Raw genomic sequence first — 17580 nt, forward strand, 5'->3', positions numbered from 1 at the left:
ATCAACCCCAGTGCTTAACATGTAGTAAGTGTTTAATAAATACCATCATCATCATCATCATTATCATTATTATCATTATATTTATTATTATTAAGCCTGGGTCTTCGACTTGTCTGCTCTGTGACTTTGGGCAAGTCACTTCACCCTCTTGGGCCTCACTTGCATCATGTGTAAAATGGCGATTGAGACTGTGAGCCCCATGTGGGATGGAAACTGTGTCCAACCCCATTTACTTGCTTCCATGCCTAGTACAGTGCCTGGTACATAGTAAACACTTACAAAATGCCAATACCAGCTTTGGAACTGGAGGCAAGTCACAGAAAAAAATGGTGAATTTTATTCACATCACAAAGTGTTGTGTGAAGATTCAATATATTTGCCCTATCTAGACTGGAAGGTAATTTCCACGTAATAACTACCCGCTGGACACACAGTTTGTAGCTCATCATAAGTGGGTAACTCACGGGGTTACATATGGCCTCATAAGAGCAGCTCCATGGCCAAAATGATACAGTTTAGACTTGGGAGTTGGAAGAATCTGGGTTCTAATCCCAGCTCTGTCATTTGTGTGCTGTGTGACCTTGGGCAGGTCATTTCATTTCTCTGTGCTTCAATTTCCTCATCTGTAAAATGGGGATTAAGAATGAGAGCCCTATGTTGGACTTGAATTGTGTCTAACCTTGTTCACTCATATCTACCACTAAGCTTAGTAGAGTGCCTGGAACATAGTAGGTGCTTACCAAACACCATAAAAATCATATACCATCATTCCCAGGAGAACATATTCTGTAACACCAAGAAAAATAAAAGTAAACAGCAGAGTAGCTCAAAGAGGGAAAAAGAAGTTCTGTCCTCTGTCTTGAGGTTCAGCAGTATTCTGGGAAGAGTAACTGTCGATAACAGATTTCCAGGAAGGACAGATTCCCATGGAAAAAGGAGTTGGGTATGGGGACGGAGAGTTTGGTTATTATAACTGTAAAGGCATTTCCCATAGTAATAATCAAGTAAATCACCAGGAATAACCAAAAGAAGCTCCTGAAGTTTGAACATGCTGGAAAATCCCATGAGAATTTATCACATAACTTTGAAACGATATTTCCCATCAAGATATCTTCAGAGTATTTTTTTCTGTAAAAACAAGCACTCCAGAATTGGTACTCAGGATAAGAATAATTGAATGGAGGGTAAATGAAAACAGAGATATTTTAAATACTTTATTATTAGCCCTTAATGTGTTTCATCCCAAGCTCTTAGTACAGTGCTCTGCATTCAGTAAGCGTCCAATAAATACGATTGAATGGATGACTGAATATACTTTTTAAATGCAAGTGAAAATTTCTGTTCTCAAATTCATTAATAAATGGTACGCAACTTCCTTATTCTGTAAAGCATCTTAGTTCATTGGAACTGTTTCCATATCCCTGGACCACTCATCCACTCCATCTTCCCCAGGATTTATGTAAGTCAATTTGAAATATTTGATATTTATACAAGAAATCTGTATCAGATTTACCTGCATGTACCCAGGAACATGGACAAGGAATGTGTCTGCTAATTATGTTTTATTGTATTCTCCCAAGCATTTATCACAGTGCTGTTCACAGTAAGTACTCAATAAATACCATTGATTGATGTTAAATGTGACTCAGTAGATATCGAGTTTCATGTAGAAGGATTAGTGTCTCATTCATATAATAATAATAATAATTATGGTATTTGTTAAGCACTTATTATGTGCCAAGCACTGTTCTAAGCGCTGTGGTAGATACTCGGTAATCAGGTTGTCCCACGTGGGGCTCACAGACTTATTCCCCATTTTACAGATGAGGGAACTAAGGCACAGAGAGGCTAAGTGATTTGCCCAAAGTCACACAGCTGACAGGTGGCAGAGCCGGGATTAGAACCCATGACCTCTGACTCCCAAGCCTGGGCTCTTTCCACTAAGCCAAGCTGCTTCATTATATAACTGTCTGCCCCTCCATCTAGCCTATATTCATTCATTCACTCATATTTATTGAGCACTTACTGCGTGCAGAGCATTGCACTAAGCACTTGGAAAGTACGATACTGCAATAAAGAGACAACCCCTGCCCACAACAGGCTCACAGTCTATATGGGGGGAGACAGACATCAACAGACTGTAAGCTTGTTGGGGGCAGTCAACATGAGTATCAACTCTTTAATAATTTACTAGCCTATGTGCTTATTACATGGCTCTGCACTTTATAAGTGATCAGTAAATACCATCGATGATGATGATAATGATAATGATAATTTGGTCTACCTCAGTGCTGGCTTATGCTTTACCATATAGAAATTGAATACCATAGTTAATATCCTCAGTGGTTGCCTGATACAATTCCATGAAAACTTCCCTAGTGAAGCCATACTTAAAGCAGTGCAGTTATTGAGTGTTGACGATGATGGTCTTAAATGACAGTATTCATGTGTGCCAAATCATTTAGACTCTAATCTCCTTATGTGCAGGGGGCATGTCTACAAGCTGTTATATTATATTCTCCCAAGTGCTTTGTCCAGTGCTCATTAAATACCACCATATGATTTGTAGGTTAACATTAGACTTGGGCAGATATTTCTACTATTGGCCCAGACTGATGGCTCTTCAGAAGTGAATTTCAGAATGTGGAGATTTCCTTGCCTCTCTCACTATATGCTTCTGATTACATCTTCTGCCTTAATCCAATTCTCCTAGGATTCCTAAATTACTATTTTCCCCAGAAGTACCCTTTTTCTGGGGCAACACAGTGGAAGGATGTGTGACCTTTTTTTTTCCAACCATCATGGAGACACAGATCATTTGCTTGTTGTCCTCTTTCTACCTGAATCTGAGTCTTGGTTACCTAGCAAAGACTATAATAATAATAATAATGGCATTTATTAAGCGCTTACTATGTGCAAAGTACTGTTCTAAGCGTTGAGGAGGTTACATGGTGATCAGGTTGTCCCACGGGGGGCTCACAGTCTTAATCCCCATTTTACAGATGAAAGCACTATAAAAGCACTAAGCTCTGAGTGAATTAGTAGTGTTTTCTGGGCAGAGATTTCAATAGTCACCAAAACCATTTTCATTATCTCCTTCTCTCTGACTTTGATTCTCTTTTTTACCTTTTTCTCCCCATTCTCTAACTTTGGATCATTGGCCTGAGGTATGGGACTGCAGCTGTCATGGCAGATATATGCTAATGGTACAAGACTCTAGAATTATTCGTTCTGTCTCACAGGTTCAACTCCTGGAACTAGTCACTTGGTTCCTAAAGTATTTGTGTGGATTCGAACCCAAATGGATTTCTTCTGAAAAAATCTGCCTAAACAGACTTGTCAATCAATTTGGTTAATTAGATAAGAAGCAAGAATATAAAAGGAAACATGCAAAATACAATGAAGAGTCAGTTTGAGTCAGGCTCAATGTAGCTTATTACCTATTTATTCTTTCTCTCCTTAGTAAATGAATGATCATATTTAACATCTGAGCAAATAGAAGTTAAAGCAATGTGCACTCCTATATATTTTAGCTCTTCTGAAGGGGATATCTGACCCCATTTGCACGTGAAATGGGCTGCAGGCCATGCAGAGATTCCATGTTTTGACACAACGTTACCCTGGACACAAGAGAGTTAGTATTGAAAGCAGAGTGGCTCAATGGAAAGAGCACGGGCTTGGGAGTCAGAGGTCATGGTTTCAAATCCCGGCTCCACCAATTGTCAGCTATGTGACTTTGGGCAAGTTACTTAGCTTCTCCGTGGCAAGTCACTTATCTTCTCTGGGCCTCAGTTACCTCATTTGTAAAATGGGGATGAAGACTGCGAGCCCCACGTGGGACAACCTGATCACCTTGTATCCTCCCCAGCACTTAGAACAGTGCTTTGCAAATAGTAAGCGCTTAACAATGCCATCATTATTGAGGGCATATCTATACAGGCTTGGGGTGATTGAAGTAGCCAGGAATAAGAGATTCTTGGTATCAATACATGATGAACTGTTAGAAAAACAGCTTCCTTACTTCATGTGATCACCTAACTAACTAATGTTAGCGATAGAAAGTTTTCAGGGCAACAATCACCTCCTTGTTTCTCAGGCTGCATATCATGGCGTTAAATACTGGTGTTACAATGGTGTAGAACAAATACAGAAATTATTCACATCTGCCGAGTGGCTTGACTTGGGCCGTAGATATGTGATGATACCGAATCCAAAGAACGAGATGACAACAATGAGGTAGGAAGAACAGGTGGGGAAGTCTTTGTGCCTCCCTGTGGCCGAAGGTAACTTCAGGATGGAGGAGTACTAAGTGCTTAGTACAATTCCAAGTGCTTAGTACAATGTTCTGCACACAGTAAGCACTCAATAATTATGATTAACTGACTGACTGACTGAATGAATGAATGAATGAGAAGATTTTGACGTTGGATGCGAATATCAAGAGAAATGGGGCTGTTACAAAGAGCAGGGCCACAGCGTAGACTGAGAGTTGATTCATAAAATGTCCCCACAGGCCAGCTTGAATACTGGTGGGATATAGCAGAAAAAATGGTTCAGCTTATTGGAATCACAGAAGGGCAGGGAGAATATCTGACCCATCTGCCCTATCTGGACTGGAATGCCACAGATCCAGGAACCAAGTGCCAGCAAGAAACACACTTTATGGCTCATGATGATTGGGTACCACAGTGGGTTACATATGACCATGTAATGATCTTACACCATCACATCCAGGAGGAAACACTCTGTGGCTCCAAGAATTAAGAGGAAGCACATCTGTGCAGCAGACGAAAGGAAAGAAATAGTTCATCCTGTATCTGGAGACTCATCAGCATTCTCGGCAGAGTTACAGTTGTATAACAGATTTCCAAGAAGAGGTTCCTAAGGAAAAAGTACATGGGTATGTGGAGATACCGTTTGATCCTTAGTGGTTATTATAATTATGAGTCTATTTCCTGCCAGGATGATCATGTGGCTGAATACAAAAACCCAAAGAGGAATTCTTTCAGTTTGGGAAGATCCAGAAATCCCAGGAGAACAAATTCTCCTACAGTCAGATTTCCCTCCTCCATTTCTTCTAAATTATTCAGCTGTGAAAAGGACAAAATCAGAAAGTTTAGATTAAATCATGTAGACAATGCACACAGGGCATCCCGTACTCACAAATCCCAGAAACAAAATCAGTTAATTCTGTTCAAATAGATATCACTATCACTCCCAAGCGCTTAGTACAGTGCTCTGCACATAGTAAGCACTCAATAAATACGATTGATGATGATTTACACTGTGCACTTTATATTTTATCTCTTCTGAACAACCTCCAGCTCACTGTTGCCCCTAAATGATATTTGTAGAAGGAAGTAATGTGAATGAGGGGGCAACTGAGTAGCAGTAGTCAGACTGATTAAAAGCTTCAGGGTGCAGGTGGCTACCACTCGCTGTTATTCTCTCAAGCAATCTACAGAATAATACTCTGCACCCTTAGTTGTGCTTTATGCACAAAGGCACCACAAAAGGATTTTGGGCTCTACACTGCGGGAGAAGGTCACACCTCTGCAACCCCAAATCCTACACACTCCAGAACAGGAAACTCATTCTCCCACACAGATGAAGGCAACCGTTTGTCCTCCTATGTGGATGAAATCACTGGGATCCAAACTCATAAGCAGCGGAAATTTGGGAAATATTCATAGATTTTAGAATATACCATTTCATTTTTTATTATCTTAAGACTGTCTGATTACTGATAAGAACAACAGGGGGGTTAATAATTGTGGTATTTGCTAAGTACTTACTGTGTTCCAGACACTGTACTAAGTACTGGAGTAGATAATCGGGTTGGACACAGTCCTTGTCCCATATAAGACTCTCAGTCTTAATCCCCATTTTACAGATGAGGTAACTGAGGCCCAGAAAAATGCAGTGACTTCCCCAAAGACACGCCACAGACAAGTGGCAGAGCCAGGATTAGAACCCAGATCTTTATGACTCCCAGGTCCATGCTCTATCCACTAGGCCAAGCTTTTTAGGCTCAGAGTTCTGCCATTTTGCCATGAATCATTACTATTAGTAATGGGTGACAATGGGGGATAAGGTTTTGGGGTGGTGGGGATTGCGACAATCTGCCCTTCAGTCCTCTAGACTTAAAGATCATTTTGGGCAGGGAACATGTCTGCTAATTCTATTGTATTAGCACAGTGCTCTGCTTATAGTAAATGTTCAACAAATGCCATTTATTGATTGCTGATATGATATGGACACCATTAAGTGACGTCTGTGACAAATCTTCATATTCTAAATGACATCCATAGTCTGGGGCAGACTCAGCCCAGGACAGGGAAAGAATCTGAGTTACGGTAATCATTAGGGAGCAAAGAAAGGCAGTGGTGCTACAGTGGTACTAAATCCGTGTTAATTTTGAAATGTTCCCTAGATAAAATCTGGATAATTAAGAAAAATAAGCACACAGTCTGCCTTTTGATATTCAGTACTTCTAGTAAGTAATCAGCTAGGTGTTTTTTTAGTTTTTGTTTTATTTATTTTAAAGAGAGAGTAAATATGTCAATCCCCTCATGTTATGTGTATGGTTGGGAAGGAGGTGGGAGGCAGTTAGGAGAGAAAGGGGGAGTCAAAGTACACAGTCCAACATCCTTTCTTGCTGTCCCTCATGTAAAGGGAAACAGTCTAGCCACCTTCATGATTTGATTTTAATGACACCTAGAAGAATTGCAAGTGATTTTCATTAAAAATTTACTTAGATAATATATGCATAAGCATCCTAGAAAAAATGAAGAAAAATAGATGTTAAAGCAAATAGAAATCCAATTTTATAAATTACCATATGGTTAACTTACCCACACAGGCAAATAGGATGCTTTTTGATTTCTGAGCAACAAATAGACAAAGTGCAGATTAGAATTCTATTTTGATTTCAAACCAATTCCTTATCACTTGCAACAATTACTTTTCTGAATTCATTCATTCATTCAATCACATTTATTGAGCACTTACTGTGTGCAAAGCACTGTACTAAGCACTTGGGAAGTACAAGTTGGCAACATATAGAGGTGGTCCCTACCCAACAACGGGCTCACAGTCAAAAAGGGGGAGACAGGCAACAAAGCAAAACATATTAACAAAATAAAATAAATAGAATAGCAAATATGTACAAGTAAAATAAATAGAGTAATAAGTCTGTACAAACATATATACAGGTGCCGTGGGAAGGGGAAGGAGGTAGGGCAGGGGGATGGGGAGGAGGAGAGGAAGGAGGGAGCTCAGTCTGGGAAGGCCTCCCGGAGGAGGTGAGCTCTCAGTAGGGCTTTGAAGATAAGAAGAGAGTTAGATCGGCAGATGAGCGGAGGGAGGGCATTCCACGCCAGGGGGAGGATGTGGGCCGGGGGTCGATGGTGGCACGTATTATATATATTGAAGTACCGTCCTCATAAGGCATAAAATTTACATTTTAAAATGATCTGATAGGTATTTATTTCTTGCTTTAAGAGTGCTTCCCAATAATTTACTTCATATCTTCCAATGCTGAAAGTCCAGTGAAATAATGTGGATCTCTAACAGCGATCATAGTTTTTGTGTCTTTGAGATCACCAAGATACATTTGGACTCCAAAGAGGTTCACTGCCCTTTAAATACAAAAGGACCTTTCTTTTCTGCTCTGTGGGGACTGCTACTCTCCGTTGCCTATGATTAATGAACTCCCTCAAAAAGACAATCTAGAATACATGGCCAAATCCCTTCTTTCTTCTCTGGAGCTTTTCTCTCCTTGGACTGTACTGAATCATTTCCAAAGTCTCCCTCCTCCAGGAACTCAGAAGGATGATTTCTCTTAGGTTAGGTCTGCTTATCTATAGTGACTCCGTTACTTCTTCCACCCATCAAGCACACCTGGAATAGCCTCCCACTACTCGAGATATGCTCATGAGGCAGAGGCACTCACTACAGGAAACAGGCTAAGAAATACAAAAGTCAATGAGAGACCGAGGTGGAAAAGAGCCGCCTCATTTTTGCACCTTCTGGCCCCTGTATCTTGGAGGTGAAGCTTACCATCATAGTAAAGACTGGGTTTCGTCAGGGCCACCTTGTTCAGGCATGAAGCCAGGTCTGGCCAGATGATCTGAAACAACTCCCCTTTTTCCTCTTGTGATCCCAATTTCAAGACTCCTATACACTCCCTTCAACCTAGCTCCCCTCCAAAGACACCAAAGGGCTTCTCGTTAAAACGTGAGGCAGGACAGGAATGTAGGGAATACACTCCCCATAGCTTCCTTCCTTCCTCAGCCCAATCAGCAGTTTCCTACTCTTTTGACCCCAGCTCAACCCATCCCATAGTTTGCTCTTTATTGCTCCCTCGGTGACATCAGCCTTTATCAGTTCCAACCACAGTGCAAAGACAACCTCAGAACAGAGTGGGAATTTCCCTGCCCTGACAGCCTCAAGTTGAAAGTGTGAGCTTCAGTATAGTGAAAACAAGCAGAGACGTCAAGAGAGATATGTGGAGAGCTTTATATACATTTTATTATGATATTTGTGAAGTGCTTACTATGAGCCACCACTGACCTAAGTGCTGATGTCGATACACACTCTTCAGGTTGGACACAGTCCATGCCCCATATAGGGTTCATTTTACAGATGAGGTAACTGAGGGACAGAGAAGTTAAGTAACTTGCCCAAGGTCACACAGCAGACAAGTAGTGGAACCAAGATTAGAACCCAGGTTCTTCAGACTCTCAGGTTCTGTTCATTAGGGCACGCTGCTTATATCAAATAGTTTGGAGAGAAACGGGTGACCATTAGAGATTTTGAAGAGTCTAGTAGTACACTCTGAATGATATTTTTGGAAGGTGGTCTGATCCTTCCCAAGATGTAGAGTAGACTGAAGAGGAGAGAAGCTGAAGCATGGAGACAAATTAAGGAGACTGATGAAGTACTCCAGCCAGGAAGTGACCAGGGTTTGTATTAGAGGATGACCTAATCAGAGATGAAGTCAGAGATGAAGAAATGGATGAGATGAAGAAATGAAGATCAGAGATGAAGTCAGAGATGAAGAAATGGAAGAGATGAGTCAGAGATGAAGTCAGAGATGAAGAAATGGATCCAGGACATACTGTGGATTAAAAACCACCCGGAGTTTGAGACAGGCTTAAGTTGGGAGGTGAAAGAGATGAGTTAAAAATTGATAGTGATATTTATGAAGTACTCCTTATCAGGCATCATACTAAATGTTGAGTTGCGTATAAAATCAACAGTTCTACGTACAAGTTCCATCCCACATTGGTTTTCAATATAAGTGGGGACGAACAGACATAGAGAAGGGAAGAATAAGTTATAAACAATGAGAGCATAAAAAAATGAAAACTGACACAATAGAAGCATTACATAATTTAACAGTGCTTGGAATGGGCAGTTCTTGTGCATCTTACTACATCAGGGCAAAATCCTGGGTTGTGAACGGTTTGGCTTCTCCAATATTCTGGACATCTTAAAGGCAGTTTCTGGACAAGCTCTGCTCCTGCTATCAATCAATCATACTTATTGAGTGCCTACCATAAGCAGTGCATTGTACTAAGGGCTTAGGAGTGTAAAATACAACAGAGTTGGTAGATGCATTCCCGGCCCACAATGAGCTCACAATCCCGGGGTGGGGTGGGGGGGGAGACAGATTTATATTTATTAATATGAGTAAATAAATTACAGATATTTACATAACCAACTCGCTGTCCCTCAATTCATTCATTCATTCAATCAATCGTATTTATTGAGCGCTTACTGTGTGCAGAACACTGTACTAAGCGCTTGGAAAGTGCAAGTCGGCAACATATAAAGATGGTCCCTACCCAACAACGGGATCACAGTCTAGAATCTTGTCTATCGCACCGCCAACCTCTTGCTCATATCTTACCTCTGGTGTGGAACGTCCTTCCTCCTCATAGCAGACAGATTCATCCATTGATTTAATCACATGTATTGAGCACTTACTGTGTGCAGAGCACTGTATTAAGTGCTTGGGAAAGTACAATACAGCAATAAAGAGTGAAAATCCCTGCCCACAACAAGCTAACAGTCTAGCAGGGGGGTTGGGGGGCGGGGGGACAGACATCAATACAAATAAAGAGACATCATATAAATAAATAAAATTAGAGATATATAAATAAGTGCTGTGGGGCTGGGGTGAGGGAGAGCACAGGGAGCAAATCGGGGCATTGCAGAAGAGAGTGGTAGTTGAGGAAAAGGGGGGCTTAGTCTGGGAAGGCTTCTCGGAAGAAAGAAAATTGCTCTCCCCCACTTCAAAGCCTTATTGAAAGCACATCTCATCCAAGGAGCGTTCCCTGATTCATTCATTCATTCATTCAATCGTATTTATTAAGCCCTAACTTTGTGCAGAGCACTGTATTAAGTGCTTGGGAAGTACAAGTCGGCATCATATAGAGATGGTCCCAACCCAATAAGTCCTCCTCTCCTCTTCTCCCACTCCCTTTTGCGTCACCCTGACTTGCTCCTTTTATTCATACTCCCTCTCACCCCCAAAGAACATATGTATAAATCTGTAATTTATATATGCATTTATTTATATTAATGTCTATCTCCCCCTCTAATAATGGTATTCATTACGTGGTTACTATGTGCCAGCCACTGTACTAAGCAGTGGAGTGGATACGATACAAGCAAATTGAGTTGGACACAGTCCCTATCCCACGTGGGGCTTACAGTATCAATCCCCAAAGCAATCCCCATTTTACAGATGAGGTAACTGAGGCCCAGAGAAGTGAAGTGATTTGCCCAAGTTCACACAGCAGACAGGTAGTGGAACTAGGATTAGAACCCATGACCTTCTGACTCCCAGCCCGTGCTCTATCCATTACACCATCCTGGTTCTCTATTTGTCAATCTATTTACTCTCACTATACTGTGAGCTCATTGTGGGCAGGGAATGTGTATGTTCGTTGTTGTTGTAGTGTACTTTCCCAAGTGCTTAGTACAGTGCTTTGCACACAGTAAGTATTCAATAAATATGATTGGATTAATGAATGAATACACAAATGTTATGGGGTTAAGGAAGAGATGAGTAAAGGGGGAAAACCAGGGTGACACAGAAGAGAGTGAGAAAAGAATAAATGTGGGCTTAGTCAGGGAACGCCTCTTGGAGATGTGCCTTCAGTAGAGCTTTGAAGGTGGAGAGAGCAATTGTCTGTCATGTGAAGAGGAAGCATGTTCCAGGACAGAAGCAGGATAATAATAATAATGATGGCATTTATTAAGAGCTTACTATGTGCAAAGCACTGTTCTAAGCGCTGGGGAGGTTACAAGGTGATCAGATTGTCCCACAGGGGGCTCACAGTATTAATTACCATTTTACATTTGAGGTAACAGAGGCACAGAGAAGTTAACTGACTAGCCCAAAGTCACACAGCTGAAAATTGGCAGACCTGGGATATGAACCCAAGACCTCTGGCTCCAAATCCTGTGCTCTTTCCACTGAGCCACGCTGCTTCTCCTAAATGCTGGTACATCCCTAAACATTGAGATGTTTCAATAAGGGCAACCAGCAATCAATAAATCGATGGTGTATATTGAGCACTTACTCCATGCAGCACTAAGCACTAAGTACTAATCACTTGGGATAATACAAGAAAATAGAGTTGGTAAGCAGATTATTTGCCCACAAGAAGCTTACTGTCTAGAAGGGAGGAGGGACATTAACATAATAAATAAGTAAATAATCACACAGTTCCCTTTGCCACAAGTGGAGACTATTCTCATCTACCTCACCGATAATTTCTCACCCACTTCCTACCACTGGCATGGAATCTCTCCCTCTTTGTATCTAACAGATGATCATTCTCTCACTCTCAAAGCCTTATTGAAGGCAAATCTTCTCCATGAGCCTTTTCCAAACTAGGCCCTCATTTCTTCTTCTTCCACTCCCTTCCCTATCACCCTTGTACTGGGATTTTCACCCTATACTAACCCCATCAGTTCCAAAGCATCTATTTACTTATCCATAATTTATTCATTTATATTGTTATTGTATTAATGGACCCCTCTCTCAGGGTCGCACCCGGAGAGTTTCCAGTACTCTACCTGTCTCGACTATGGGAGAGAGAGTCAATCAGAAGCATACCCATTCTATTCTTAGCTTGGGTAGTGGCTAGCAATTGGAAGGCAATCTGCTACAAGTCAAAACTTAACTGTGCTGGGCAGCAGCAGCATTGGAGATAATCGAGGGCAGAGACTCAAGTTGACTGCGGTGAAGGAGGCAATGGCAAACTACTTCTATATTTTTACGAAGAACACTCTGTGGATCCACTACCAGAACGATTCCAGATGGAGGTGGGACATTCTGGAAGAGATGTGTCCATGGTGTCGCTATGGGTCAGAGAAACTCTCCATCTAATGGCAAATCTGCATCTGTCCTTTTGGTCAAGGAATATCCATCATCCATTTTTCAGCTTTGTGGGAAATTTCCCATCCTGCTGATTTGCTCAGTGAATGTAACAAATACCAAATGGAGATCGCAGAAGATATGGAAATTGATTTCTGATCTCTCACAGTTGTCTGGGAATTAAAGTTGAACAGGATGTTAAGTCATTGCAGAAGCCAGATTTCAGAATAGGTTAAATTTATGCTGTAGAGAATTGAATGCGCGGTCCTGCTGCTCCCGGAAAGATCCTTCTCCTCAGAGCACCGCCATAGGAGCCTGGGATCCCGATCCTGAGAGGCCCGCCCACCATCACACCGGGTGGCCCTGCTGCACCCGATAGGATCCTCACCTCAGGGCGTTGCCAGGAGCGCCGCCATAAGTGCCCGGGATTCCGATCCTGAGAGGCCCCCCACCTCCCACCATCACACCGCGCGGCCCCGGCCACTCCCGGAAGGATCCCCTCCTCCAGACACTGCCGCGAGAGCCAGTGCTCCCCCTCCCTCTCTCCCTCCTTTCGTCTGTCGCCATCGTCGCCCATGCCCCACGGCCGGGCTCCTGGCCGTCCCCCAGCCGGACATCTGCATCCCCGCCCGAGGACACCGAGATCCCTGGACTAGGCCCCCACCCCAACATCATCCTAGATTCACCACTCGAAGCTACCTCCACTCTGTCCAAGTAGCCAACTGGGATCGTGGGACATTGTGTCCCCCTTCTTGATCGTGATACATTGTGTGCCCCTGCTTCCATTCCCCCCCACCCCATAAGCGACCTTCTTTGAGGAGACCCCTCCCCCACCCTTCCCGGTCCAAACCTGATTTATTCCCCTCCTGCTCCCCTCCCCGGGGAAAAAGGCCCTTGATATCACCGATTTACTTTAACAACCTCATTTGCACCTAGTCAGCCCGCCCATGCTATTCGGCTGTTTATTCCTCTCCCCAGGGATCTCCTCTCCCATGACCCCCCCTTAACAGTTCTGCCCTACTCCAGAACTGCAATCCAAAGGGCTCCATCCTCCACCACCTCAGAGACATTGTTGCCAAGAGCCCCTGGATTCTTCTTGCCATTAGCCTTTTCGATTTGATTTTATTTGACTGGCCCATGGACAATTCATCCTTCTGCTTTGGGCATCATCTGCTTATTTTATGGTGGCTTCTGCATGTTAATTGTTAACTGCTCTCTATGATGTCATCATCTGCTAATTTTACTATTCCCATCGAATGTCAATTGTTAACGGCACTCAGTGATGTCATCACCCGCTTATTTCATTGCCATTGCCTGTTAATTGTTAACTGCTCTCCGTGATGTTATCCGCTTATTTTTTTCCATCACGTATCAATTGTTAACTACTCTCTGTGATGTCATCATCTGCTCATTTTATTATTGCTATTGCTTGACACCTGTCCGCATGTTTTGTTTTGTTGTCTGTGTCCCCCTTCTAGACTGTGAGCCTGTTGCTGGGTACGGACCGTCTCTATATGTTCCAAACTTGTACTTCCCAAGCACTTAGTACAATGTTCTCCACACAGTAAGCGCTTAATAAATACGAATGAATGAATTGTTAACTACTCTCTATGATGTCATCATCTACTTAATTTATTATTGCTACTGCATGTTAATCAACATGAACTATTAATTCTCCTGATCCCAACTGCCGTTCCCATTCCTCGCCTTCCCCTTCCCCTCTCCCACCCAGATCTTTCCATCCGTTTTCCCTGCCCCCACTCCCTCCCCTCACCCACTCCCTCTGTACCAGCGCCAACCTTCAACCCATCCCTTCCATCCCCCTCCCTTCCCTCCTCCCCGCCCCCTCCCCATCCCAGTTATCCTTTCTCATCACCATCGCACTTCCCCCTCTCCCTGCCCAGGTGCCCACCAACTCATTCCAATCCAAACCCTCCCCACCCCTCGCACCCTTCCCCCTCCCTCCCCTCCCTCCACAGCTGCTGCCAAGTGTGGCCTTTGGGACCCCCACTCCATTATAGGTAAACTCCCTTTCATCCTGGACCTATTCCCTCACACTAACCAAAACATGGCTCACTCCGGATGACAAGGTCTCTTCTGCTGGTCTCTCCAGCAGAGGCCTCTTCGTCTTCTACTCCCCAAGACTCCCGGGAAAAGGAGGAGGTGTCAACTTCCATCTCGCTCCCCAATGTCACTTTCACACTATCACTCCTCCCCCTTCCCTTTCCTCCTCCTCCTTTGAAGCCCATATTATTTGCCTCTACCACCCCCTCCAGATTCTTGTAGCCGTCAACTACTGCTCCCCAGACCCACCTCTAACGATTTTGACCCCTTTCTCACCTTTCTTCTCTCCTATTCCATGCCCACTCTGATCCTCAGAGACTTCAACATCCACATTGTTGTCCCTGTTGACTCCTCTGCCGCCCACCTTCTATCTCACCTTGACTCTGCCAACCTCCTGCTCCACTCCACCTTTCCCACTCACCTACTTGGTCACACCCTCGACCTCATGATCTCAATCAATCAATCAATCAATCAATAGAATTTATTGAGCGCTTACTATGTGCAGAGCACTGTACTAAGCGCTTGGGAAGTACAAGTTGGCAACATATAGAGACAGTCCCTACCCAACAGTGGGCTCACAGTCTAAAAGGGGGAGACAGAGAACAGAACCAAACATACCAACAAAATAAAATAAGTAGGATAGAAATGTACAAGTAAAATAAATAAATAAATAGAGTAATAAATATGTACAACCATATATACATATATACAGGTGCTGTGGGGAAGGGAGGGAGGCAAGACGGGGGGATGGAGAGGGGGACGAGGGGGAGAGGAAAGAAGGGGCTCAGTCTGGGAAGGCCTCCTGGATGGAGGAGGTGAGCTCTCAGCAGGGCCTTGAATGGAGGAAGAGAGCTAGCTTGGCGGATGGGCAGAGGGAGGGCATTCCAGGCACGGGGGATGACGTGGGTCGGGGTGTCGATGGCGGGACAGGCGAGAGAGAGGTACAGTGAGGAGATTAGTGGTGGAGGAGCAGAGGGTGCGGGCTGGGCAGTAGAAGGAGAGAAGGGAGGTGAGGTAGGAGGGGGAGAGGTGATGGAGAGCCTTGAAGCCCAGGGTGAGGAGTTTCTGCCTGATGCGCAGATTGATCGGTAGCCACTAGAGGTTTTTGAGGAGGGGAGTAATAGTCCAGAGCGTTTCTGGACAAAGATAATCCGGGCAGCAGCATGAAGTATGAATTGAAGTGGAGAGAGACACGAGGATGGGAGATCAGAGAGAAGGCTAGTGCAGTAGTCCAGACGGGATAGGATGAGAGCTTGAATGAGCAGGGTAGCGGTTTGGATGGAGAGGAAAGGGCGGATCTTGGCGATGTTGCGGAGCTGAGACCGGCAGGTTTTGGTGACGGCTTGGATGTGAGGGGTGAATGAGAGAGCGGAGTCGAGGATGACACCAAGGTTGCGGGCTTGTGAGACGGGAAGGATGGTAGTGCCGTCAACAGAGATGGGAAAGTCAGGGAGAGGACAAGGTTTGGGAGGGAAGACAAGGAGCTCAGTCTTCAACATGTTGAGCTTTAGGTGGCGGGCGGACATCCAGATGGAGATGTCCTGAAGGCAAGAGGAGATGCGAGCCTGGAGGGAGGGGGAGAGAGCAGGGGCAGAGATGTAGATCTGGGTGTCAGCAGCGTAGAGATGATAGTTGAAGCCGTGGGAGCGAATGAGGTCACCAAGGGAGTGAGTGTAGATTGAGAACAGAAGGGGACCAAGCACTGAACCTTGGGGAACCCCCACAGTAAGAGGATGGGAGGGGGAGGAGGAGCCTGCAAAAGAGACTGAGAAAGAACGACCGGAGAGATAAGAGGAGAACCAGGAGAGGACGGAGTCTGTGAAGCCAAGGTCAGATAACGTGTTGAGGAGAACGGGGTGGTCCACAGTGTCAAAGGCAGCTGAGAGGTCGAGGAGGATTAGGATAGAGTATGAGCCGTTGGATTTGGCAAGCAGGAGGTCATTGGTGACCTTTGAGAGCGCAGTTTCCGTGGAATGAAGGGGATGGAAGCCAGACTGGAGGGGGTCGAGGAGAAAGTTGTTGTTGAGGAATTCTAGGCAGCGCGTGTAGACAACTCGTTCAAGGAGTTTGGAAAGGAATGGTAGGAGGGATATGGGACGATAACTAGAAGGTGAGGTGGGGTCAAGAGAGGGTTTTTTTAGGATGGGAGAGACATGGGCATGTTTGAAGGCAGAGGGGAAGGAACCAGTGGAGAGTGAGCGGTTGAAGATGGAAGTTAAGGAGGGGAGAAGGGATGGAGCGAGAGATTTCATAAGATGAGAGGGAATGGGGTCAGAAGCACAGGTGGCCGGAGTAGCACTTGAGAGGAGGGAGGAGAGTTCCTCTGAGGATACCACTGGGAAGGATGGGAGAGTAGCAGAGAGTGTTGAGAGCCGGGGGGATGGAGAAAGGGGGGAAGAGATTTGAATGAAAGAAACGCTGGAAATGCTGTTTTGAAAAAGGATTGAACAGAGAGCAGGAATATTTAGGGGCCTGACCGTGAGCTGGGGAGTGATTGTCCAGAGGCATTTTAAACAGATTCCCTCCAAAGTGTCACAAGCCAAGAACCAGATTTCATTTCCAATTCTCCCTGGACAGGAACGGAGTTCAAATGTTGCATCAGGTGAATTGTTTTCTTTTCTTCTCAGCTTCTCTTTAGGACTAGGCTCAGGGAGTTTTTCTACTGAATGTACAGTACATTTGCTGTTGTGCCAGAGAATTATGCTAAATTCCTCAGTCACTGATCAGGAAAAATGGACGAGCCCTCCAGACCTGAACAATTATGTCAAGTAATGTCTGTACTGCTCTCGTCTTGCACAGTATCATTCCCAGTCTCTCGTTCCTCCCTTACCGTGATCCCTCTGGGGCACAGAATGCCACAAGCAAGGAGATGGGCAGGAGTACAGAAAATTGTGAAGTACCATTTTTGCCCGCATTATCCAGCCTCCAGCTGAACAAAGGGCTAGAAAACACAGATCTTCTGACTTTCAGAGCATGGCAGGGAATGTGTCTGTTTATTGCTGTATTGTACTCTCTCAAGCACTTAGTACAGTGCTTTCCACACCATAAGGACTCGATAAATACTACTGAATGAATGAATGGAAGGTATTTCTGAGGAAACATGGAAATTCTACCAAATG

The 17580-nt window shown here is 44.2% G+C and overlaps 1 non-coding gene across 1 annotated transcript; it reads left to right on the forward strand.

Moving 5' to 3' along the window:
- The first annotated feature begins 12055 nt into the window (after positions 1-12055).
- On the forward strand, positions 12056-12193 carry LOC119924279. Its single transcript, XR_005449086.1, has one exon. It is a non-coding gene; the product is annotated as a small nucleolar RNA SNORA7 (small nucleolar RNA).
- The last annotated feature ends 5387 nt before the right edge of the window (positions 12194-17580 follow it).

This window comes from Tachyglossus aculeatus, unplaced genomic scaffold (assembly GCF_015852505.1).
Source record: "Tachyglossus aculeatus isolate mTacAcu1 unplaced genomic scaffold, mTacAcu1.pri scaffold_89_arrow_ctg1, whole genome shotgun sequence".
In the NCBI taxonomy this organism is placed as follows: domain Eukaryota; kingdom Metazoa; phylum Chordata; class Mammalia; order Monotremata; family Tachyglossidae; genus Tachyglossus; species Tachyglossus aculeatus.